The 24,730-nt window shown below is 38.2% G+C and overlaps 1 protein-coding gene and 1 long non-coding RNA gene across 18 annotated transcripts in view; one reads left to right on the top strand and one right to left on the bottom strand.

Annotated features, from left to right (window-relative positions):
* DLG2 (discs large MAGUK scaffold protein 2) overlaps positions 1 to 24,730 on the top strand; it is a 1,971,427-nt gene that overhangs the window by 1,374,323 nt on the left and 572,374 nt on the right. The window lies entirely within an intron of this gene.
* On the bottom strand, positions 2,537 to 6,753 carry LOC110262217. The gene is made up of 2 exons (XR_002346971.1): positions 2,673 to 6,753; positions 2,537 to 2,639 (listed from the first exon to the last, which is right to left on the bottom strand). It is a non-coding gene; the product is annotated as an uncharacterized LOC110262217 (long non-coding RNA).

Genomic DNA, 24,730 nt, shown 5'->3' with positions numbered 1-24,730 from the left:
GAGTCTGGACAGAAAGAGTCCCAAAAACTATCCCATAAGAAGACTTCAGTCTGGGTCTTAAGAAAATAATTAAGACTTTTCTAACCCTGCAAACCTGAATGAGAACACAGAGCCAAGGAGGGAAACCACCTTGTCTTGGATGAAGAACACAGGATGAGTGAGGTTCAGGAGGTGCAATGAGCCAGAGCCCCTTGCTTTAAAGAACTAGAGGTTATTTAGAGAAATAAGATCACCCACATGGGGTACTTCATAAATAATATAAAATTCTAGCAGAGATCAAAACACGCGCTAAAGGCATTGTAGAGTGAACAATGAGGAGCGATTTCTCTAGGAAGAAAAACTTGTCATTGTATTTGCTAATTTAGCGCCTCTCCTAGATCGTAAATCTCCTCCGGCCAAGCACTTACATATAGAGATGGGTCAGTAAATTCTTGGTGAGTGAAAGGGTTTTTGAATAAATGTGTGAGTGAATAAAATGAGCAGAGGAAGGAGGGTAAATTAATGAATCGGGGGAGGGAGGGTAGCATAGACCAAAGCCTGTAAGTAAGAATGGTTTTAGCTTGCATGGAGCCACACTGAAAACTGTGATTTTAGTGCCAGAAATAATAAGCTTTGTAGCCTAGATTCCTCAGTCTGCCTTTTTTGTTAAGCATAAATAAACTGGCTTACTGATTTTCGTATCAAGCAGTCAAGGACACTTTTTCCCTATCCAACTGTTCTGGCAGTGATTACGTTTGACAGCTGCATCTTTGCAGCTTGTGGAGGAAAATCACACTTTTTTTTTTCAGGTACATCTGCATCTCCTATCAACAAGAAAAGAAATGAGTGACACTCCCACAAGAAACACATGATTTTGACAATAGAGTTTTCAGGCTGAATTGATGAAATTAATTTCTGAGTGAAAGAATAGCCCTGCTATAAAGTGAGAGATTAGAAATACATGCTGTGTAATTCTAGGAGTGATGGTGGGGATAGTGTTTGCTAATATTGGACCCTTAGAGAAGCTCCATTTTATCTATCTATCTATCTATCTATCTATCTATCTATCTATCTATCTATCTATCTATCTTTAGGGCTACATCTGCAGCATATGGAAGTTCCCGGGCTAGGGGGTTGAATCAGAGCTGCAGCTGCCAGCCTACATCACGACCAGAGCCACACCAGATCCGAGCCACTTCTACAACCTATACCACAGCTCATAGCAACCCCAGATCCTTAACCAGGAATTGAATCTGCATCCTCAGGGATACTAGTCAGGTCTTAACCCACTGAGCCACAACAGGAACTCCAGAAGCTCCATTTTAAAAGTTTAGAAATAGATGGAGTTCCCGTCGTGGCTCAGTGGTTAACAAATCCAACTAGGAACCATGAGGTTGTGGGTTCGATCCCTGGCCTCACTCAGTGGGTTAAGGATCTGGCATTGCCATGAGCTGTGGTGTAGGTCACAGACGCGGCTCGGATCCCATGTTGCTGTGGCTCTGGTGTAGGCTGGTGGCTACAGCTCCAATTAGACCCCTAGCCTGAGAACCTCCATATGCCATGGGAGCAGACCTCAAAAGGAAAAAAGAAAAAAAGAAAGGAAAAAAAAAAAGAAATAGAGTTGTTAGAGGAAAATTCAGAAAAATGAGCACAAATCATTGTTTCATACCATTCTTTACCTAGAAGTAGGGGAACTTTCATTTAGTCACATTTTGTCCCTAAGCTTCAGAAAAGATAGGCTTTATGTTAACATGCTTATTCTACAATTAAGAATGAAAAGTGGCATCTTTGGGAGTGCCACTTCTCTTTGCCCTCAAGCACAAGTGACAACCTCACGCACAGAGGTAAAAGGAAGTTCTGCTGTGTTGGAAGCATCATTCAGTAGTTATAAAGAGATAATCAAAGTGATAGCTAACAATTATTACTGAGATTTTATCATATATGGAGCATTGTGCTAAGATAGTTGAATTTAGGTAGGTAGGCAGAGAGGTAGTTGGATGGATGGACATACAGATGGATGGATGGATGGGTTGGTTGATTGATAAAGAGGTAGGTAGGTAGATAGATAGGTAGGTAGATAGATAACATAAATAGAAATGTAGGTATACACAGACACACATAGGCATATAATCTTCTATATACTTACAACTGCCATATAAGGTAAATACAGTTATTCTGGCCATAATAATATGGACTCAGGAACTAGGATTCAATATTTTAAGAGGATCACCCACCTAGTTTTGAATACATTCCAAAATCGAATCCTGTATGTCACGTGTGTATGCTCTAAAATCTTATTCAATAGCAGAATCCCCTACATCGCGTGGCCCCAGCCTTAAAACTCCCAAAGGTAAAGTTTTCAGGAATTCCCATTGTGGTGCATTGGGTTAAGGATCTGGCATCACTGCCATATGTGCTATAGGTCACAGCTCCTGCTCAATTCAGTCCCTGATCCAGGAACTTTCATAGGCCACAGGTGCAGCCAAAAAAGAAAAAAAAAAAGATTTTCTTAATGTTAATGGGTAACTCTGAACATTACAAGGTGTGCTGTTTTTCCACTGAGCCACAGTTGCTTTTACTATGAAGTCTACCCATTGGTCTTTGTTCTGGCTTCCAGGAGCCACAGCCATGACCTATGACCATGTATGTGAATGCATGATCTGAAAAACTCCGCAATGCATGCAATGCATGACCTGAAAAACTCTGAACAGTGGTCCTAACTGGAGCAAACAAATATACCAACTCCCCAGTCACACACACATCACAGTCTTATGTCTGTGTGAAGACAGCTCTGGGTGGGTCTCCAGTTCTTTGTGATAGATTTTTGCTACTACTACTGAGATTATTTCCCACTTTAGTTTTCTTGTCATGAATTTGAAATGGCTTGGAGACATCTAAAAGTTCAAGAATAATACTCAGTTGAAGATCTGACTGTGTGACATTAAGGTTAGATTTCAGAATTTAGCAATTTATCTGGTTCAAAACCTACATTTTACAGATCGGGAAACTGAGGCTCAGGTGAGCGATTTATCCTGAGGCATAAATCATTTGGGTGTCTGCTTTAGCCAGAATCCAAATATCTTGACTCAAGTAATTAACATTCCAAGTACCATCTTAAGTGGCATTCAAGCCCATCTCAGAAGTCTTCTCAGTGGGACAGGAATACTCTTTGAATAGCCTCTAGAAGCTCTCCTCAGCTAACAGCTAGCAATATGGGAGATGTCAGTCATACAGCTGAGTTTTGCCAATAGCCACATGAGCTTGGAAGAAGACTCCAAACTCCCAAAAGGATGCAGTTCAGCTGATAGCTTGATTGCAACTTTGTGGGACCCAAAGTAGAGGACTCCAATAAACTATGCCTAGACTTATAACCCACTGAAACTCTGAGATCATAAATGTGTGTTGCTTTAGACTGTAGATGTTGTGGTCATTTGGCATGTAGCAATAAAAAGCTGATGTGGACTCTATGATATTCTGGACCCTGAAATTCATTTAGACTGAGCTGCAGACTGGCTTGTCTCTGCCGACACTACCACACTCTGATCTTCAGAAACTTCGGAAACACTGATCAGGCCTCATGGCTGGGCTCTGGCTCTTCACACACCTGGAGGCAAGGTTGAAAAGCAGTCAGAAACAAAGGGTGGATCAAGGTCAGAAATAGGGAAGAAACCAGTTCTTCCCTGAGGGGAGGGATAGCAGAGAGAGGGATTGGCTGAAATACATTGTTACATCTCTTTTAAGATGGGGGGCTGAGTTAAAAGGCAAGATAAAAGAGCATATGTTTGTTTAAATGAATTTCTTTGAATAGTGATGTTTTTCCTGTGCAACTTCTTTTTAAATATAACTTCTCGTGTATATGTGTTTATCAACATGTCAGTTGTCCTTTGTGGAATATATATAAAATGCAGAAGAGTAGACAAAAACTAAACAAAACACATCACATTAGTTTTTACACTAAATAGAGTCAATAGGTGTTAACATTTTTGTGCACGTATTTCTGATTTTTTTGCTATTATATTTTTATTTAGTTTAGATCACATTGTACATAATATTTGGCATTTGTTTAACTTCACATAACCTAATTTCATAAACCTTTCCCTATGTCATTTAGAAGCTTTATGCATGTTTTAAATGTTGTTTAATAATGTATTTACATTGTCAGAGGTTTAGTTATTTTCAGTTTCTCAGCATTGTAAATAACTGGCAATCTTTGGAAGACATTGCTGATTCTCGTTCTCCTAAATTCCTTAGGATATATTTTCAGAAGTAGGATTTCTGCACCCAAATTTATGAACAGTCTAAAGAATGTTGATACATAGCACTAAATTTCCTTCCAGAAAGATTGTACCTAACTTTACTTCCACCAATAATGTCAGAGAGGGCCTATTTGATAGTGTGTCATCAGCACTTCATGTGCTTGCGCATATGTGATTTGGGCTGTTTACCAAAGCAAACGATGGTGTATTTCCTTGCTTTGCCCCGTGACTAATTGAGTAACAGAAAAATTGAACTTTGAAAAAAATGTAACAAGTCATTTGTGGTTTTTCTTCTAAAAGTAGTCATTAAAATTTGATAACATTACCTGTCTTTAAGAACCGTTTTGAAAGAGCATTAGGTTTTCTTCCAGAACAAAAATAGATATATTTCCATGCTTTGAAGAATGATATTTATTTCAGCTTTTGTATTTGAGCCATAAAAATGCCCTCTGTGTGGCTTGCAGTCTTAGGATTGCAGCGGACCAATATTGATCTGTCATCTTAGGGAAGTGCTATCACATGACAGCCTCCGCTGGCGATGCAGCAATGACATTTTACACAACAGTGCATTTATGAAACCCATCCATAGCACAAAAGCAGGGAGAAGTAGCAGGAGGAAGAGACGGCTACTTGCCAGTTTCCGGACGAGTGACGCAATTTAATCTCTTGGCCCTCAGCACAATCATTTCTACTCCCAGACAAGATGAAAAAAAGAACAAGTTCTCTGTTAAGTCCATGGCTCCATTTATTCCTTCTGTATCTGTTTACAGGTCAGGTTAGCTTTGTCTTTATAAAAGCCAAGGCACCATACATGTTGACTGCAAATAAGAATGATATTGGTTATACTGAGGTTTGACTACAGGAACTGAAGTTGAGAGGACAAGGACCAGTGTTTCTGTGACACAACCCCTATGTTAACTAGAGCGTTGTCCTTTAGCTGTCATTTGGTAATTCACTCTTTTATTTTTTCATCAATTCGTACTCATTAACTCACTAGTGATTTAAAAATAATAACATAAGGAGAAAGAGAGGTAACAGGTAAGAACAGGAACAGATAAAAATAAAGAGGAAGAAGAAGAGAGGTTGTTGATCCTCAGGAGATGAAGACATCATATAACTTGGAAATGGAGAGGACAAGCATAAACTTTACATTTTTCTGTGCCCATAAGAAGCACTAAGCTGATGAGAGGGAGCAACTTCCAAGCATCACAGTCTGAAACTTAACCTCAAGACCCACTTTCAGACTGTTTAAGGAAATAAAAGATTTCCAGTAAGTGAAACAGCATAAGAGATTTCTAAATCCACAGAGTACCTCTCCACATTGAACTTGCATGAGGTTGGATGGTGGCAAACAAAGACCTTATGGGTCATCAAATCCACGTCAGCTTCCACCAAATATGTGATCCCTGCACCAGATGACTATGGAGATAATGATAACTATGATAATGCTACATTTTCCATTCCAAGACATAGACTCAATGTCGTCAAAGCCACATGGACTTTTCTTTCATTATTGTTTTGAGACCAAAGCAGCATATAAGTCCATGGGTTGCCCTGAACAAGAAAATCTTCATGAAAAGGGATATTTCACTATCCAGTGCAAAGAACACCAGCCTTCTCCTTAGAAAAATTATGTTTGGAATCTCAGTGGACTCATTGTTATAGAATATTTCTTTCCATCTCTGCCCTCAGAATGAAAACGGGTAAGAGGGAGCAGTCCTCTGTCCTTTGATTTCCTGTCAATAGTATCAGCCCTAAATATGTCGACAACCTGTTTAGACAAGAAAAAAATCAATAAGCAAAGCAGTTCCGTGGGGACTGGTAATAATGATAAGTCCTCAACAAATTATAATTGCACAGGAAATTCTAAAGAAGAAGAATTACTTCTGCCCTGCATCTCAGAGAAGGCCAGACAGGTACCCATGTGCAATCTTTCATAGCTAGAAAGGCATGTCCAACTGGTTTCCTATTTCCTTCACCAGATATGTAATCTAATAAGAGAAATCTTTCTATGCGTTAAAGGGCTTTTTTGGCAAACTTTTTTTTTAACACATTGGGTCAAGACTTCTGAAACTCTACATGCAAAAGAGTTAAGTTGGGCCCCGTGTCATATCATACACAAAAATTAATATAAATCATACACCTAAATATAAAAGCTAAACTTATAAAACTCTTAGAAGAAAACATAGGAGTACATCTTCATGACCTTGAATGGGGCAGCACTGTATCATTATAACATCAAAAGCAGCATCAACAAACAGATAAAATGGACTTCCTCAAAATGAAAAGCTTTTGGAGTGCCCATCATGGCTCAGCAGTAAGGAACCCGACTAGTATCCTTGAGGATGTGGATTCAATCCCTAGCCTCCCTTACTGGGGTAAGGATCTGGTGTTGCCATGAGCTGCTGTGTAGGTTGCAAACCTGGCTCAGGTCTTGCGTTGCTATGACTGTGGTGTAGACCTGCAGCTACAGCTCTAATTCCACCCCAGCCTGGGAACTTCTATATGCCATGGGTGCAACCCTAAAAAGACAAAAAAAAAAAAAACAAAAAAACAAAAAAAAAACACAACTTTTATGCATCAAAGGACACCATTAAGAAAAGTAAGAAAGTTAAAAAACAACCCACAGAATGGGAGAACCTATTTGTAATAATATATCTGATAAGGGACTTGTATCCAGAATATAAGAACTTTAACAATGCAACAGTAAAAAGTCAAATAACCCAACTAAAAAATTGGCAAAGGACTTGGTCATAGCTGCCTATTGCTGCTGTAATACAAAACCACAAACTTAGTGGCTTAAAATAACAAAATAAATGTATTATCTAATAGTTTTGGAGGTTAAAAATCCAAAATAGGACTCACTGAAATAAACTCAAGATGTTGACAGGGTGGCTCCAGCAGATGTGAAACAATCCATTTCCTTGCCTTTTCCCAGTTTCTTGAGGTCACCCGAATTCCTTAGCTCATCACCCTCTTCTCTGTCTTCAGAGAGCATCGGTTCAACCTTTGTTTCTGTCAAATCTCTTCTCTGACTATAACCTGCTGCTTCCTTCTTTAAGGACTCCTGTGATTACACTTAAGTCATCTAGATAATTTAGGATAATTTCCCTGTTTTAATTTAACCACAACTGTGAATTTTCTTTGGCCTACAGTACAACATAGTCACAGGTCAGAGATAAGGACTTAAACTTCTTTGGAGGGCCATTATTCAGTCTACTGCAGATTTGAATAAATATTTCTTTAAAGAAGATATAAAAATGAGCAATTGCACATAAAATATGTTTAACATTATTCATTAGGGAGCTGCAAATAAAACTACAATATGATACTACTTCATCTCCAGTAGGGTGGCCGTAACCAAGCAGAGAGATAATAGTAAATGTTAGCCAGGATGTAAAAAAACATAACCCAACATGCTTTGGGTAAGAAGGTAAAATGATGCAGCCACTTTGGGAAGCAGTCTGTCAATTTCTTAAAAGATAAGAGTTACTACATGAATGACAATTCTTCTAAGCAGATACCCAAAGAGATTTGAAAACATGCATCCATACCAAAAAATTGTATGTGAATTTCATAGCAACATTGTTTATACAGCCATAAAGGAGAAACTATCCAAATGTCCATCAGCAGATGAATGGACAAATAAATGATGGTGTATTCATACAATGGAATATTCATCTGTCATGGAAACAGATGAAGTTCTTATTCATGCTGCATACATGATAAACCCTGAAACAGTGTTCTGAATGAAAGAAGCCAGGTAAAAAGGCCACATATTGTACAATTTTATTTCTAGGAGATGTCTAGAAGAGACATAGCCATATAGATATAAAGTAGAAGAGTATTTGCCAGGGACTGCTAATATATGAGATTTCTTTTGAACATGATGAAAATGTTCTAAAATTAGATAATGCTAATGACTGCACAAGTCTATGAACACACTAAAAATCACTGAATTGTACATTTCAAAAGGGCAAATTTTAAAGTATGTGAATTATAGCTTAATAAATCTGTTATAAAAAAAATCCAGTCATTCTTTTCTGGCATAAATATTCTTCTTATTTACAAATCTGAGAATTTTTTTTTCCTAGTTTCAGAAAGCTGATGACTTCTTTGTATTGCTGTCAAGTTATAGATATAATGTATCTGAAGTTCCATTATTTAGGCAAGTTCTTGAATCTATTCACCAAGTAGAGAATACCTTTAGTTTGGGTTCCATATCATCTGAGTTATCTTTAAAGTAGGCAAATAGCATATGTTGCTCCCATTTCCTAGACAAACTAGCAGATATTTGACCTTGTGTCCCAACTGCTACAGTATCAATAATTTATAAAAGTGATCTGATAAGTAAAGTTTATATTTTCAGAAGCCAAAAAAAAAATATGACTGAAATGCATTAAAATTTAGGAGTATTAATTCAGACTGAGTTTTTTAAGGTCCAGTTATCCAAATATACTTAGGGAAGAAACGAACATATTGATTCCTAGCAAAGGGATGATAGGACTATTAAAATATAAGCATGGTGGCTTGTATCCCTTAAGATTGATTCCATGAGGCTTTACATATTGGTTTAATTCTAGTCCCTGCTTTGCATATAGGGAGGAATTTCTGGCATTATTTGTAGGTCTGGACTGAAAGTTAACAAGATGCTGTGCTCTAGTGACGGTAGGAGAAAGACCTGGGGATCTCTGCCACTAACTAGCTCTGAGACCTTCAGAAGGTGACTCGGCCTTCTTAACCTGAGCATCATTCTCCATAAAATGAGTATAAAAAAGGAAATTAGGAATTTTCAGTTTTAAAATCAAATTCTGATCATTTGACTTTTGTTGACAGTCTGAGACATTCAGAATACTATTACGTGGCCAAGAAATCAATCCTTTGTTTGGATAAAATCTGTAACTCTGAGAAGATGCAATCTTTATTACATTCCTATAGCAAAGAGCTGATCTCAACCTTAAATGCTGACAAGGCATTTGTTATTCTTTATTTCGAATAGTCTCCCAAGAAGGAATGTTGTTATTCTAATATTCTAAACACGTATTTGACATTGATTTTAGCAAATAGCCCTCTGAGATCTAGACCAAAACGAAGTGATTTGGGGGAGGGATGGAAAAGCCAGCCACTCAAATCATCTCCTTGTTTCTAGTTCAATGGTAATCCCAGTTATTACCAAGAATGGTTTTTCTGAACAGTTATAAATTATGGCATTATTTAGAAAGGTACAGTAGTATGGTAAGATTTATGTAAGCTTCAAGTCAGTGCAAAGTGGCTTAACAGATGCCAAAATCATAAATATATTACAGCCACATACTATTCATTTGTTTTCTCCACAGGGGCTGTGGCAATAGCAAAATGGAGGCTTGCTTTTCATCTCCTGTCTCCCGAGTAAAGTTTCTGCCCACACTGCTCTGTCCACGTTGGGTCACCTTTGTTCACAAGATATCCCTCCACCCTCCCAGCCTCCTACTCACCTGACTCTTACATTGTGCTTTAGTTTCCCAGAGGAAGCTGAGGCTGGAAAGGCATGTTGGAATTTAGAATTGTTAGACTCAGATTCTGCACCCGGAAATTTCACCCCCGGGAGAAGAGGCCCCAGTTTGCAGTTCCCAGGCCCTCTCCCCTACCTTCCCTTCCTACTCCCAGCCCCTTCCTGCACCATGAGGGTTCTGGGGGCATGCCTGTGACACTACAATGTGCACATCCAGGCTTCCTCCACATCCTCTGCAAAGAGTTGTCCTTTAACCACTTTTGAGCCTCAGGTTGTGCATAAAGCCCTTAGGAACTTGAACCTGGGAAAGAGGTCCACATAGCCACTAAAGTAGGCTGCAGCCAGGGAGTTCAAGAGTATGTCTGCGGTAGGAGAGGGGAAGTAGACCCTAGCCGGTTGCTTCCCCTGGGATTTGTGCGTCTCTGTGAGGTGATCATTAGTGAACATTAATCCTTTAAAGGTTAATTGGCAGATGCAATAAGGGAAATGTAGTCATTTGGGTGTTCAGGCCTAGTAAATACAACATGAATGGAATATATATTATTGGCAGAGTTCTTGGCTTTTAGGATTTCCTGTATTAAGTTTTGTTGCCTCCATCCAAATTTATAGAGAGTAAGTTTTCCTTGGTCTTAGTGATAACTAAGCATGTGTTTACTTTAGATGACTTATTTTCTTGACAACTATATCTAAAGAGAGGGAACATAGGAATCTCTAAACCCTCGTAAGCTCCTTTCTGTGTTTCTGAAAGCTCGTGTTATTTATTCTTCTTTCTGTTTCCTATGGAGCCAGCACTACCCCCTACTCATAATAGGCACTCAGAACTAATAAGAGCTGCCATTTATTAACTTCACTTCCTTGAGCGTATGGAGGCTCAGAGAGGTTAAACTACAAGTGGCTGAGCCAAAATTCTAATCCAGTCTGTTTGATTCCAAATTCCATGTTCTTCCCACCATAGCACAGGGCTGCAATTAACTGCAGATGAATAACTGAACATATATTTATGAATCTAGAAACACAGAGCCCTGCAAACATCCCATGTCATAGGGTTAAAAATTAAAAATACCCAAATGACACCCAAATTCTTTTGGCTCTTCAGGAAATGACTGACTGTCATGAATTGGCGTTCTAGACAACTTTATGTGAAAGGAAGATAATAAATATTAAATAATTTGGGTTTTGAAGGTAATGTAGTTCTCTGATTAGAAAACGATGCCATTTCATTGTAGAAAATATGAGCAATGTAGACATTTATAAAGTAAATTGGAATCGTTCACAATCCTGTCACCAAAAGGATCTGTTGATTATGTTCCTTCATATTCAGTGCATGTTTTTACAGAGTTGAACTTTTCATCCTACCCTTTTCATTTAATATCGTAACATGAGCATTTTCTTATATTAAAAAGTACTTCGTAAACAGTTTAAATAGCTGCATAATATCTTGTTATAGGAGCATAACATTATTTAAGTTTTACACTACTTTGGATGTTTAAGTTGTTCCTTGTATTACAATGAACATTTTTGTGGAAGGAATTTAAAAATTTGATAGCTATGAGAGAAAACCAGGTTAACCTATTCCCAGACCAGTTGTTACACATTTCTGGGTTTAAAATGTTTGGAAATGGGCTCCATGGCTCCTTATCATAGATCTTTTTAAATCATACACCAGAAGTTTTCTTTTTATTATAGTGGAATGAATTTAAAAAAAAAAAAAAAAACGTTTTTACCAAACTTCTGGATAGTACCGACATTTAGTATCGCTGTTATGTTAACATTCTGATCTAAGACAATTTACAAATCAGCCTTAGGAAAGTGACCTAGGATTTGTCTATAAAGACACATATGTTATCTGAATTTGGCCCAAATCATTTTAGTTATGCAGATTAGTCTGGTATTTAGAATGCAAGCATCAGGACCACAATTTATAATCTACCATACCCTGATACTAATGAAAATGTTGGTATCATTTCCTTTGTACTCCTACCCTCCATTAACTTGTTTAAATATAACCGTCTAATTTTGTGGTACATTACTAAAGAGAAAAGCAGACCATTAGGAGGAAAGAAAGCAATGCTTCCTTTCAGAAAACAATGAATTAGAGAATGAATACAGAGCTGCTTTCATTGTTCATGTTGATATTAAAATATGAATGAACTCCTTAACAGTCATTATCCCAGATAAATTGTTGTAAAATACATTTATTTTGAGAGCTGCATTTATAGGCATTCTATTGCCTAATCAATTGTTCTGGGGGTGAGCCTACCAAATCTGCCTTATGTGACACAAACTCATCTCCCCCCACTTTTTCACTTCTCTAACATTCAGGCTGGGTATCAGACACACAAATCTGATTTAGAAAAGGGAATGGGCAGAGCTGCTTTTGTGTGAGTGTGGCGAGTGAGAGGAGAACTTTCATCCTTTTCACAGTCGTGTGGGGTAAGAGATCCTGAGCGGCCTGATACCACTGTCCCATCTACCTCTATGGCAGGTCACTGAAGCTGGGAAATTAAGTGATAAACAAGAAGCAAAGCAAGTTTTCATTCCACTGACACTGAGTCTTTCATGTCCCCTAGATTTTTTGTCTTTTTTGTCTTTTTTTTTTTTTTTTTTTTTTTGTTGTTGTTGTTGCTATTTCTTGGGCTGCTCCCGCGGCATATGGAGGTTCCCAGGCTAGGGGTCCAATCGGAGCTGTAGCCGCCAGCCTACGCCAGAGCCACAGCAACGCGGGATCCGAGCCGCGTCTGCAACCTACACCACAGCTCACGGCAACGCCGGATCGTTAACCCACCAAGCAAGGGCAGGGACCGAACCCGCAACCTCATGGTTCCTAGTCGGATTCGTTAACCACTGCGCCACGACGGGAACTCCCCCTAGATTTTTTGTTACCCATTTTTCCTGTAAATATTTCCTGAGTGTTCTGCTATGGATCAGACCCTTGGGTCTGGGAATAGCGCAGAAAGCAAGAAAAACAAGATCTGTGTTCTGGTGGCGCTTTTGGTCCAGTGTAGTAATAAACATACATTTAGAGTTAAAATGAGTGCTGTGAAAGGAAAGGACACAATTTTCAAAGGCCATGAGAACATGACCTAATCTAGTCTGGAGTAACGGAGGGAAGCTTTGCAAGGGGAAGATATTTAAGCTAAGATGTAAAGAGTAAGTGTTAGCCAAGTGTAAGGGGCTTGAGGAATCTTCAGGCAGAGGAAACATGTCCAAAGGCCTGAGAAGTAAGGAAGAGGTCCCTGGGACTAGAGTGAGTGACAGAGGGATGACAGAAGGGATGAGAATGCAGAGGTGGGCATGAGAAATCAGACAGAGCCCAAGATGTCATAGGAAGTAATTTGTTCTTTCTCCTTCTATAAATGACACAAGACTTTGGATGTTTCAGGGGAAAAAATGGCCACACTCAATCATTATCTCCAAAAGATCACTGTTGACTGTGGGAGTTTGGCTTGGCTGACAAGAATACATGCAGGGAGAGCAGCTTAAGAAGTTATTGTACTAACTCAGGTGATAAATGATGGGAGCCTGGACTAGCTGCTGACAAAAAGATGGAAAGAAGTGGACAGATTTTTTGAAACATACTTTAGGGAGTAAGTATGATAAGGTTTAATGATTAATTGGAGTGGGCTGTGCTGAGAAGTCATATTCCTTCAAATAAAGCATCCGTGCCCTCTCTGCCCTGGACCCCCCATATCAGGTTCTGGGTATATGGTACTCTTGCTGTCACAGAGTTCATCATTTGGTAGAATTATAAAAAGGGGAGTTTGAGCTGTGGAGCAATTGGCAAACACAGTGGAGAGGCAGTGGGGAGATAAGCTGCATGTTGGACAATATTATTAAGTTGAAGATGCCGGCGAGGAATTCAGGTGGAGATATCAAACAGGCAGTTGAACATACAGATTCAGAACTCTAAGAGATCTGGCTATGGACTTAACTGTGTGAATGTTTAAAGAGAAGCAAATTAAGAGATAGCTTTGAAAACACACAATGAAAAGACACAAGGGCCTAGGACTGTCTTGAATGAATCTAAACTTTTTGATGTAAGTTAGAACAGGCTTTTTAAGCTAAATATGGATACCCCTAGGAGTACATAGATTTATGAGACTCAATTTCCAGATCTTTCATTTGACCAGCCTAAGACGTAGCCCGCAGCTTCATACTAGCTCTTTTAGCTCATGTTTCCACTTATAATTGTTCTTCTCCCATTTTACAAATGAATACTATATGCCCTACCCATCCCAAATCCTGCTGTGGCTCTATTTACTATTTTAAAGTACAGTTTTATGACTAGGTATAATATCTAGTCATTAAATTGTTGAAATATTGTTGTCTGGGATAAGAAAGTCAATGTCTCTAGTGATGGAGTAGTTAATCCTTTTTTAAAGGCCTCTGGTTTCCATTTTTTTTCTCTTAATAAAATTGAAAGGCAGTTGTCAAAATTCCCATTGTGGTTCAGCAGGTTAAGTACCAGACTAGTATCCATGAGGATATGGGTTCAATCCCTGGCCTTGCTCAGTGGGTTAAGAATCTGGCATTGCCACGAGCTGTGATATAGGATGCAGACGCAGCTCAGATCTGGTATTGCTGTGGCTGTGGTGTAGGCCAGCAATTGCAGCTGCAATTTGACCCCTAGTCTGTGAACTTCTATATGCCATGGGTGTGGTCCTAAAAAGACAAAAAAAAACAGAAAGAAAGAAAGAAAAGCAGTTGTCATCTGCTAGATAATTAAAATAATTTTCATGATAGATCACAGGATTTGAGGCATAAAACTTGGAAGAAATTTAACGTTCTCTTCCCTTTCCCATCTACTTGTTTATGTGAACAAAATTAGCTTAACACTTAATGTTGGTAGAAATAAAAAATATGAATTTGAGTCTCATCTCACTCTACCCTTAATTCATGTTTATCACTAGAAACATGAGCTAATTTCCAAAAGCTCTATTCAGTTCATTAAGAAAAAAATGCCATTGGAGTTCCCACCATGGTGCAGCAGAAACGAATCCAACTAGGAACCATGAGGTTGCAGGTTTGATCCCTGGCCTCGCTCAATGGGTTAAGGATCTGGCATTGCCATGAGCTGTGGTGTAAGCCACAGATGTGGCTCAGATTTTGTGTTGCTGTGGCTGTGGTGCAGGCTGGTGTCTGTAGCTCCTATGGACCCCTAGCCTGGGAATCTCCATATGCCTCAGGTGCAGCCCTAAAAAGTGAAGAAAAGAAAAAAAAAAAAAAAAGAAAAACAAATCCCCAATGTGATTACATTTTCATTATCTTAGTTTATTGAAATCATACTGTATTTTTCATACAAAAAAAAGAAAAGCAATTGTCATCTGCTAGATAATTAAAATAATTTTCATGATAGATCACAGGATTTGGGGCATAAAACTCAGAAGAAATTTAAAGTGAGATAAGATTCAGAATTCCTATTTTTCATTTCTACTACATTTTTAGGTTATTTTGATCAATGTGTAATATTGATAATCATCATGATATCTCAGTCTAGAGGAAAATTTTTAGCATTTGGAGTCATATTTTATGGGAAATTTTTTTAAATCACAGTATTTATATTTGTACACACATTTGTGTTTGAAGTAAGTCTGTTACACTGATCCATATATGATGTTCTAAAATAAAATATATTAGGATAAAACTCTGGAAGTAAAATGAAAACATAAATTCAAGGAGAAAAAAAGAAAAAATGTAAAATGCCCAACTGCTCAACAATATCTTAATTTAAATTGACAATCATGGATTTCAAATTGGTATAAACTTAGAGTCCAATGTAAACATTTGAAATAATGATGTGACAGGTAAAAAAAGTTTACAATTCACAATAGGCCAGAAATGATATCCTTCATTATTATATAAACTTAGGAGGAAAAAAAAATAGATGTCAATTTAAAGCATGTAAACCAAGGATAGTTTTGTGTGGCATTTCCTTCCTTCTGTTTTATAAATGTGAAGATCATTCCATTGGAGGAGAACTAAAATGAGAATTTTACAAGGAATGACCAGAGTGGAAGGAAGAAAAGCAGAAGCCAGGAGAAGAGTGCTTCAAGGAGGAAGTGAGCAACTGGCCCTAATGTTGTGCTGAGGACCAAGAGAGGGCATTGGGGTTGGCCAAAACTAGATTAGCAGTGAAGTCAGTAGGAACATTGTCTGTGTTTTTCTTGGTAGGGGTTATTGTGAGGACCTCAAATTAGGATGGGCTGATGAGAGTTTAGGGAGGAAGAAATAAGACAGTATGTATAAATAGTTCTCTAAATAAACTTGGTGTATGAAGAAGAAAGAGATAGAACAGTAGCCAGAGGTGGGGCGGGGGCGGGGGGGGGGGTTCTAAGGTCACTAGAAGGTTTTCCTAAAGATTGGAGAAACCAGAGTATTTTTTGACTATTCAGAGAATGGATTAACTAGAGAGACTGGGTTTGAAGATACAAGATGTAAAGAGATTAAATGAGGTTTTAAGAAAATGTGAATGAATAGGCCTTGATATTAGAAGAAGCACTTCCTCCACTGTAAAAAAAAGAAGAAAAAGAAAGAGAGAGAGAGAACACCATGGATTTTGCGTGCAGTTAAGATATGTACCTGCTGGAAGGATGGGTTTGAGAGATTTTAACTGCAGAACAAAGGATAGCAAACTGCCCAGGATGTTTGGAGACTGGAGATCATGAATTTATAGTGATTCCCAGTATCTGTGGATTTTCTCCAGCCCATCAATGTTCAGCTGCTCTGGAAGAAACCCTGAGGAAGGGGGGTTGGGTTCAATCAGGATTAAAGTTTTGCAGACAGTTGTAACAGGACTAAGTGACAATAGCATAAACAGGAGTGGATAAATGGCAAGAAAACAAGACCAGAAGCATTTAAGACTAATGTCTAATTTTTATTTCTGTCTCTTATATGCTTGAGTAAGTTACTTAACTTGTCTGATCCTCAGTTTTCTATTTAAAAATGTAGCAATATCTGCCCAGTATATTTTTAGGCTTTAAGAATGAAATAAAATACTGTTGGGATGCTTTCTACACACTTACTGTTCTCAGAGGTTGCTACCTTTATTGTTACAGGAGTCCTAGGAAGCATGTGGGGTTTTACTTTTAAATCCCTTTCTCATCTCTTTTATCTTCTGGAAGCTTCTTTCCTCTCTGCCCTGGTGCCTATGGCTTCTTCTTTTTTTTTTTAATTTTATGGCGATGCCCACCACATACCAAAGTTCCTGGGTCAGGGGTTGAACCCCAGCCAGAGCTGAGACTTATGCCACAACTGCAGCTACACAAGATTCTTTTAACCACTGTGCAAGGCTGGGGATCAAACACACACCTCCACAGCAATCTGATCCGCTGTAGTCGCATTCTTCACCCATGGCACCATGGCGGAAACCCCCATGGCTTCTTCTAATAAGTTCTTCAAGACACTGCTTGCCAAAGAGTCCCCCGCTCTACCTGTGCTTTAAAATGAGATCCCCTGGTCCATATGGATGATTAACACCAGTGGACTTTTCTGTATTTTCAAAGAAAAAGTTATTAATTCAAATAAAATCTGTTTACTGAGAGTAAGAAAACGTTGGTGAGCAAAGCTGCCCGTCATGGTGTCCCAAATCCTTCTGGCTCCCATCCCCAGGCCTCTGAATTTTACCTCCACAACTGAGAACAACTGTAAGGCACTGAGCATGCCATTTGCAACCGCCAGTTCAACCATTAAATCAGGGAGCTCTAGTTCCAGTTTTATGAAATCACAAAATATCAGTAATTTCAAAATGTGTCATATGAGTTTTCAACACAAAATTAATTTGAATTTATTTTATGAAATGTGACTTAGGGAAAGATGAGGGGTATGGATATTATGAAATCACATAAACAATAACAGCTGATTGTCGTAGCTCAAAAAAAGGTCAGGAAACAGCATCACTAATCATCTGCTCTCGAAAATTAGTGTCTCCAGGCAATTTAGCATTTTCTGCTATATAGAGAATTGTTCACAGTCTTTGCCAATGCTAAGTAATTCCAGTAATTATGAGTTTGCATTTAAGTAGGTCTTCAAGCTACAACTATCAGAATTCAAATTTGGGCAGGAAGACTATATGTACCTTATTGTTGACAAACTCAATTTAAACTAGGTAGAATTACCATCCATTCCCCCATACCTTTATTCACGCATTCATTTGTTATTCAACAATTTAATGAGTTCTTGCTATGGGCTTGCCGCTGTTCAAGGCACTAAACATAAAATGATCAATGAGACAGACAAGTTTTCCTGCTCTAAAACTTGTATTTTTCCCTTCTGACCAGAAGACAAATACACAAAATATTATAAGTAATAAGTGCACCTCAAAAAATTAAGCAGAAAGAAGTAAGTAAGTGGCTGGTGCTACTTTTACACTGAGTGATCAAGGAAGGCATATCTAATGAAGTGACATTTAAGCTAAAGTTCCAATGAAAAGAAGAAGCTAGCCAAGCCAAGGTACCATATGACCCAGGCACTCCTGGGCATCTATCCCAAGAAAACCGTAATTCAAAAAGGTACATGCACGCCAATGTTCACTGCAACACTGTTTGCAATAGCCAAGACATGGTACAACCGAAATGTCTATCAACAGAGAAATGGATAAAGAAAATGTGGAACATATATACAACGGAATACGACTGAGCCGTAAAAAAGAATGAAATTATGCCATTTGTAGCTACATGGATGGACCTAGAAATTATCATAGTAAGTGAAATAAGCCAAATGCAAATATCATGTGAGATCACTAATATGTGGAATCTAATAGAAATGATACTGAAAAACTTATTCAAAAAACAGAAACAGACTCAAAGATTTCAAATCCAAAGTTATGGTTACCAAAAGGGAAATTTTGGAGGGAGGGATAAATTAGGAGGTTGGGACTTATTATGCTGAAAGGTAATGTTTTGTTTTACTGTCTTCCCTCATTAAACTATACAGCTACCTCCAAATGGGCATTCATCTTGCAAAATGGGTGAGGTACGCAGACAAATGCAGCATCCGGAAATGGCTATTCTAGGCAGGGATAGAGAGAGGCCTGGGTCACGAACTTAGGTGGTGTTTAAAGAAACTGTAAAGATATATCAAGAGACAGGGCTGGGGAGGTGCCTAGCAACCAGATTGTGGAAAGACTTATGTGCTCTCTGAAGGTCTTTGAGCTGTATCAAAAAAGGCAGGTGGACTCAATCTGTCTTCCACAGAGCCCTGTGAATAGTGTTACCCCTGGACCATAGGAAGCCTTTATGTGCATTAGAAGATTCCCGCTTCAGGAGACACAGGTCAATACCAGGGCACTTGGCTGGGAGAAAGGGCTTGCCCTGGATTTCTTTCTTATTCACCAGCCCCTGCTTAGTTGTATATGGCGCCCTGACTCTGGATTCCTCAGAACTCTCTGAGGGGTCACAAATAAGGGCCTTCCAACAGGACATGCTGTGATTCCCTTCCCTCCCTACTGCAGAAATCACAGAAACTCTGCTTTGTTATATGCGACCAATTACAAATGTACATTGTGTGGTTTCTGAGTAAGATTACATTTGAAAAAAAAAAAAAAAGATTTATTTTCTTTGATTTTTTAAACATTTGAAAATCTGTAGGCAGTGGAAAGCAATTGAAGACTATTAAATAGGGCAATAAAGCAATCAAGTGTATTTTCAATAACTCCATTCTGGCAATAAATTGAAAGATGGATTATGAAGGGCAAAACTAGAAACAAGGAGACTGGTTACAAGTTTTTTTTTTCCAGAATCTGGGTGATTGACAGTAAGAGCCACAGAAAGATAAGTGAGTATAATGGAAAAGTCTAAATCTAAAAATATTTGTGACGTATTGGATGTATATCTGAAAGAGAAGGTGAACGCCCCATTTTTGGTGATGGACTGATTTACCTTGATAGAGAATAAACAGTAAAGTACAGAGTTGTCCATGGAGCGAGGATAAGAATAATGATTTGGCATTCTACTGCATTTGAGGTACATTCCAGACTTCTAAGAAGAGATGGATGCCAGGCTGAGCTAACCTTGAATTTAGATTTACAGAACATCAGATCTAGAAGAGATTTGTAAAATCGTTGAACTCAAACACAGAGACAAAAAAAAAAAAATGCCTTACTTAAAGGCATTTAAGTGGCAGGATTAGAATTCACATCTGGTTAACAACTCCCTATTCTTCCCACTATACGAAACTCCTTGTGCTCATCAGCTTTTCACTGAAATGGTCATCCATATCATATAGTCAAAATGAGAGAATGTAGAAGTATCGATTTCGTACGTGCTGATCCATGTCAGTTTCTGGGATTGGAGTAGATCTGAGTAGAGGGAAATAGAAAATCAAATCCAGCATTTGAAAATGTATTTCTTAGTGCATAGGACTTCATTTCAGATTCTGCCAGGGTACCAAATCAATCTATAGCTTTTTTCTGAGAAACTCTGATGCATTTGCATTTCAGGCATTATGAGGAATGAGAACTTGAATGACTAGGAAACATTTCATGAGGCCAGCGAGTTTGAGCTTACCCTTGAATGAGGCTGGTTTGAGGAGACAGAAAGCACTGCGAAATAAAAAGTGGAGGCAGGAATGAGCTTGTTACATTCTTGGGACATTAAGGGTGTGGATTGACTGGAGCAGGAGGTTGAGAGATCTAAAAAGAGGCTAGATTTAGAGGCCTTTCAGTGATGCTCATTCATTCTTGACATGACACCTGTATGGAAGGCTCTAGGAATACAAAGATAAATACACCTTTGATTTTATATAGATTAAGTAACTCAATGAATTTTGAAAGGAGAGGCAGTAATGATAGGGTTGCTTTTAGAAGTTGAAGCTGAGCGGGGCTTGCATATGGGATTATGTAAAGAGGGCCTAAGTAACTGGGCATTAGGAAAACCAGTTAGGAAACTACTGCACTGGCCCAGATAGAAAGTACCAGGACCTTGTTTATTGAAAATTGACATATGGACAGAGTGTTGGACAGAGTGGACTAAGTAATCTCCAGTCCTGTGACCTCTCCTTTTGAAATTCCTATTCAGTGCTTCTCCCACCTTGCACTCACCAAGTTACCTGGCTCAAGATTTGTTACTGGACTCTGCTTTTCTGGGAAGGTGCCAAAAGACCAATCACTAACACTGAAATAGCAATTTCTTCCCCCATTGTGGAAAGCTGTGATCTTTCCCAGATGACAGCTACAGAGACTCCTGCAAGGGTTTTATGTAAAGGAAATGAAGTAGCAAATGGAGAGAGAAAAACAGTATATTCACTGGAGGAGTTGACTTCTATGGATCATAAACTCAAGTTACTCTCACCCAGAGTTAGAGACGAGAGCAGGAACGCTGTTTTTAACATGGAGAATGGAGTGGCTGTCAGTTGATCTTTGCTGTAGGAAAAGAGTAGGAAAAGGAATCTCATATCAAATGAGTGCTAGAAAATGGCTCACATAGGGAGTCACACATGGTGTGGCAGCTCTGGTCTCCTGGTTCATTTTCCCTTAGAGACTTTACTCCAAATGATGAAGAGCGGCAACACTGAGGGATTGGGTTCAGGCAGAGCGCAGAACTTTTATTACAGTCAGTGAGTCTACAGAAGATTGAGTCATCCTGTTCATTTTGGAATGAACCATACACTAGCCAAGAAGTGACCCTTCAAATCCTTGGGCAGTGACTTTCAGAGTATGGTCCCAGATCAAAAACATCAGCAGCATCACCTTGAAACTTTTTAAGAGATGTAAATCCTCTCTCCTTCTCCAGATCTGTGGAATCCGAAACTCTGTGGAGGTAGAGCCCAGCAATCCATGATTTAATAAGCCCTCCACGTAACTCTAATGGACTCTAAAGTCCGAGAACCATTTCTAAATCTAGTTCTAAGCTTTAGGAATCTAATTCTAAACCGGAGAGCTAGATTTTGTTTGAGAACAAAGTCTAGGTTTTGTTATTTGGTTTAGCTTTATTGCTTTCAGTGTGATCCTTGATCCTGCTGATGGTCAGCAGCTGGGATTGGCCCTTAAGTAAGTCCAAAAATTATTTTTAACAGACCAGAGAGATGTGGATGGTGCAGTGCACGAGATTACTTAGACAACACTTACTGTTATTATAGACCTCTTTTAGCTTTAGTTGCTGTCATAAAATGAAGGAAACAATGTCTACCTTTCAATGTTTCTGTTTAGATTAAACAAATTAAAGAATATATACATAGTACATGATGCAGGTATCTCCCACTATGTGCCAAGTATTATGCTTTTTGAATAAAACAAAGATAACAATTCAGTATAATAAATACAGTTCAGTGCTTTTATAAACACTTTATTTTTTATAAATATAGTATGCACACCTAATTAAATTTAGACAATAAGCACAAGTAATTTTGATTGTAAATGTGGTATAGAACATACACTAAAAAAAAAATGTTTACCTGGATAATAATAATTATTTTGATTTGAAATCCAAATTTAACTGAGTGTCCTCTAATTTGATTTTCCAGGTCTGGTTAATTTATTAATATTTTGCACTGGCTACCTAATAGAGGAACACAGGACCAGCCAGTTGAGCCAGGATAGTTTCTCAGAAGGCAAGATAAACTTGAATTATTAAAAGGAAAATAGGAATGAGCTAAGGGAGATAGCATATGCAAAGTGCTGGTCGCAAAGTCTGCCTAATGTTAGTTAGAAATTTTTGTGGGTGAGTAACAAAGATCTACTTGAGCTTCGTTAATTCAAAAGGGAAAAGGGTTAAAAGGAGGCTTGGAGTAGCTTCTGAAATTGAAGGCTGGATTGGACACCTAAGCCCCGGGAAGGACCACCACATGGGGAGTCCAGGAGGGGCCCTCCCTCTCTGTGCAGCCCTTACTTCTTTCCATAAATTTGCTTCTTTTCCCATCTTCTTGCAAATAAGCTTTTGCCAATTTTTAGTTGACGTGGAAGAAAATGGCCCAGTATTAAGCTCTCAAACTTCTATTTCTTCTATTTAGATAGCATCTCTAAATCTCATAGTTTCAGTTCCAGATTCCTCAAAACAGGAGCTGTCAGACTTGTCAAGTGACCCATGACAAGCTGCATGAACCTGTCACTCCTCCTGTAGCCCTGTGAAGTTTGATTAGAGAAAAAGGCCCAGTAGGTAGTGCTGCATCAACACATACTTGATGCTTCCAAAACATTAGTCCGTTTCTGAAAAACTATTAAATTATGCTGATTTTTATTATTTTATTCTCAATTTTAATGGACTAATAGCACCCTATGTGGTCAGTGAAATAAATGGATTTTTAAGAAGTTTCAACAAGAATAAACCATAGCTAATGATGGACTTTAAATATACCCAGTGACTTCTTAGATGTGCTTCATGTGTGGGCACAGAAAGACAGCAGACACAAGGAGATTTAGAAAAGGTCATAATGATTTGCAGCCATTTGGGTCAGCCTCCTTGTGTGTGTGTGTGTGTGTGTGTGTGTGTGTGTGTGTGTGTGTGTGTGTTGTCTTGGGTTTGTCCTATTTTCTGGTAAATCAAATCTTTTCTTAAATAAAGAACCTATCTTAAATAAAGTTTTGTGTGTCTATTACTTGTTCTTTACCTTTAGTGAGTCTGAGTTTTTTGTTGTTGTTGTTGTTTGTTTTTTGGGTTTTTTTGTTTGTTTGTTTGTTTGTTTTTGCTTTTTAGGGCCACACTTTTGACATATGGAAGCTCTCAGGCTAGGAGCCCAATCGGAGCAACGGCTGCCAGCATACGTCACAGTCATAGCAATAGCGTATGTCCATTGTAGAACTTTTGGCAGAAACAATAGAAATACGATTTTTAAAGCATCCATAAGCTCCACATCAACGGAGAACCAGAGCTGAAACTATGTTATTTTTCCTTCCAGCATTTTTTAATACATGATGTATATATTTAAAAAAAAAGTTAACAAGCATTTGGTGATTATTTTTAATGAATCCTTAAAAATGTATGAAATCACAAATCTTATTTTACAACAGTACATGCTTTAATACTTATGAAGAGTAGATATTACATGTTTTAAATAATTTCAAAGTGAAACAAATAATTTGTGTTATTTGACTTTTCAGTGATAGTATATCATATTCTAGAATATTTAATTGTTTAGTGCTAATTTTACTTTATTTTTTACTTTTATTTTTGGTCTTTTTAGGGCCATACTTGTGGCACATAGAAGTTCCCCAACTAGGGATCAAATCAGAGCTGCAGCTGTGGCCCTATTCTACAGCCACAGCAACTTGGGATCCAAGCTGTATCTGTGACCTACACCACAGTTCACAGCAGCGCCAGATCTTGAACCCACTGAGCGAGGCCAGAGATTGAACCTGCATCTTCATGGATACCAGTCAGGTTCATTACCACTGAGCCACGACAGGAACTCCTAGTGCAAATTTTATATGTGATTCTCTGGACATGTTAGTGATGAAATGTTCTTTTGTTTCTAAGATATTTTTGGCAAAGAAATATATACATGTACCAGAATTTAGAAATGTGCTAAATGTACTAGAAGCATCTGTAGGAAAAGATTAAATTAACTTTTTAATGTCATAGAAGATACTGGTCCACAAAAAGGATATTGTAGACTTATATATGAAACAGGAAGCACTGAAAGAGTGAAACTATCAACTGAATTTCATGAGTAAAGTTGGGAGGAAATTTATATGTTGATGGCTTTCCAGTATAATGGCTCAGAAATATGATAAACTGTTTACTGAGACAGAATGTTATTTGAGTTCGAAGCTAGTGATATATTTATATCTTTCAAAGTGAATTCAAGTGCTGCCTTTACTCCCAAAGATTATCTACTGGTACAGAAAGCAAATTAATTCTAAATAGCCATGACCCTCTAGCCAAATGCTATTTCAAGTGACTAGGAGGAAGGAAAGTTGCATGCCCTAGTTTGGCTTCATATTTTTTTCTTTTCTGTTTTATGTATTTGAATATAAATGCCCCCAACCTCATTCTCATTTTTTTTTAATTTAAACAATCAAGTCTGAGTAATTTTTTTTTTTAGCATAGGCTCCAGAAAAAGACAAAACTAGATT

This window comes from Sus scrofa, chromosome 9 (genome assembly GCF_000003025.6).
Source record: "Sus scrofa isolate TJ Tabasco breed Duroc chromosome 9, Sscrofa11.1, whole genome shotgun sequence".
Lineage (NCBI taxonomy): Eukaryota > Metazoa > Chordata > Mammalia > Artiodactyla > Suidae > Sus > Sus scrofa.
This window is presented reverse-complemented; position numbering and strand designations above follow the sequence as displayed.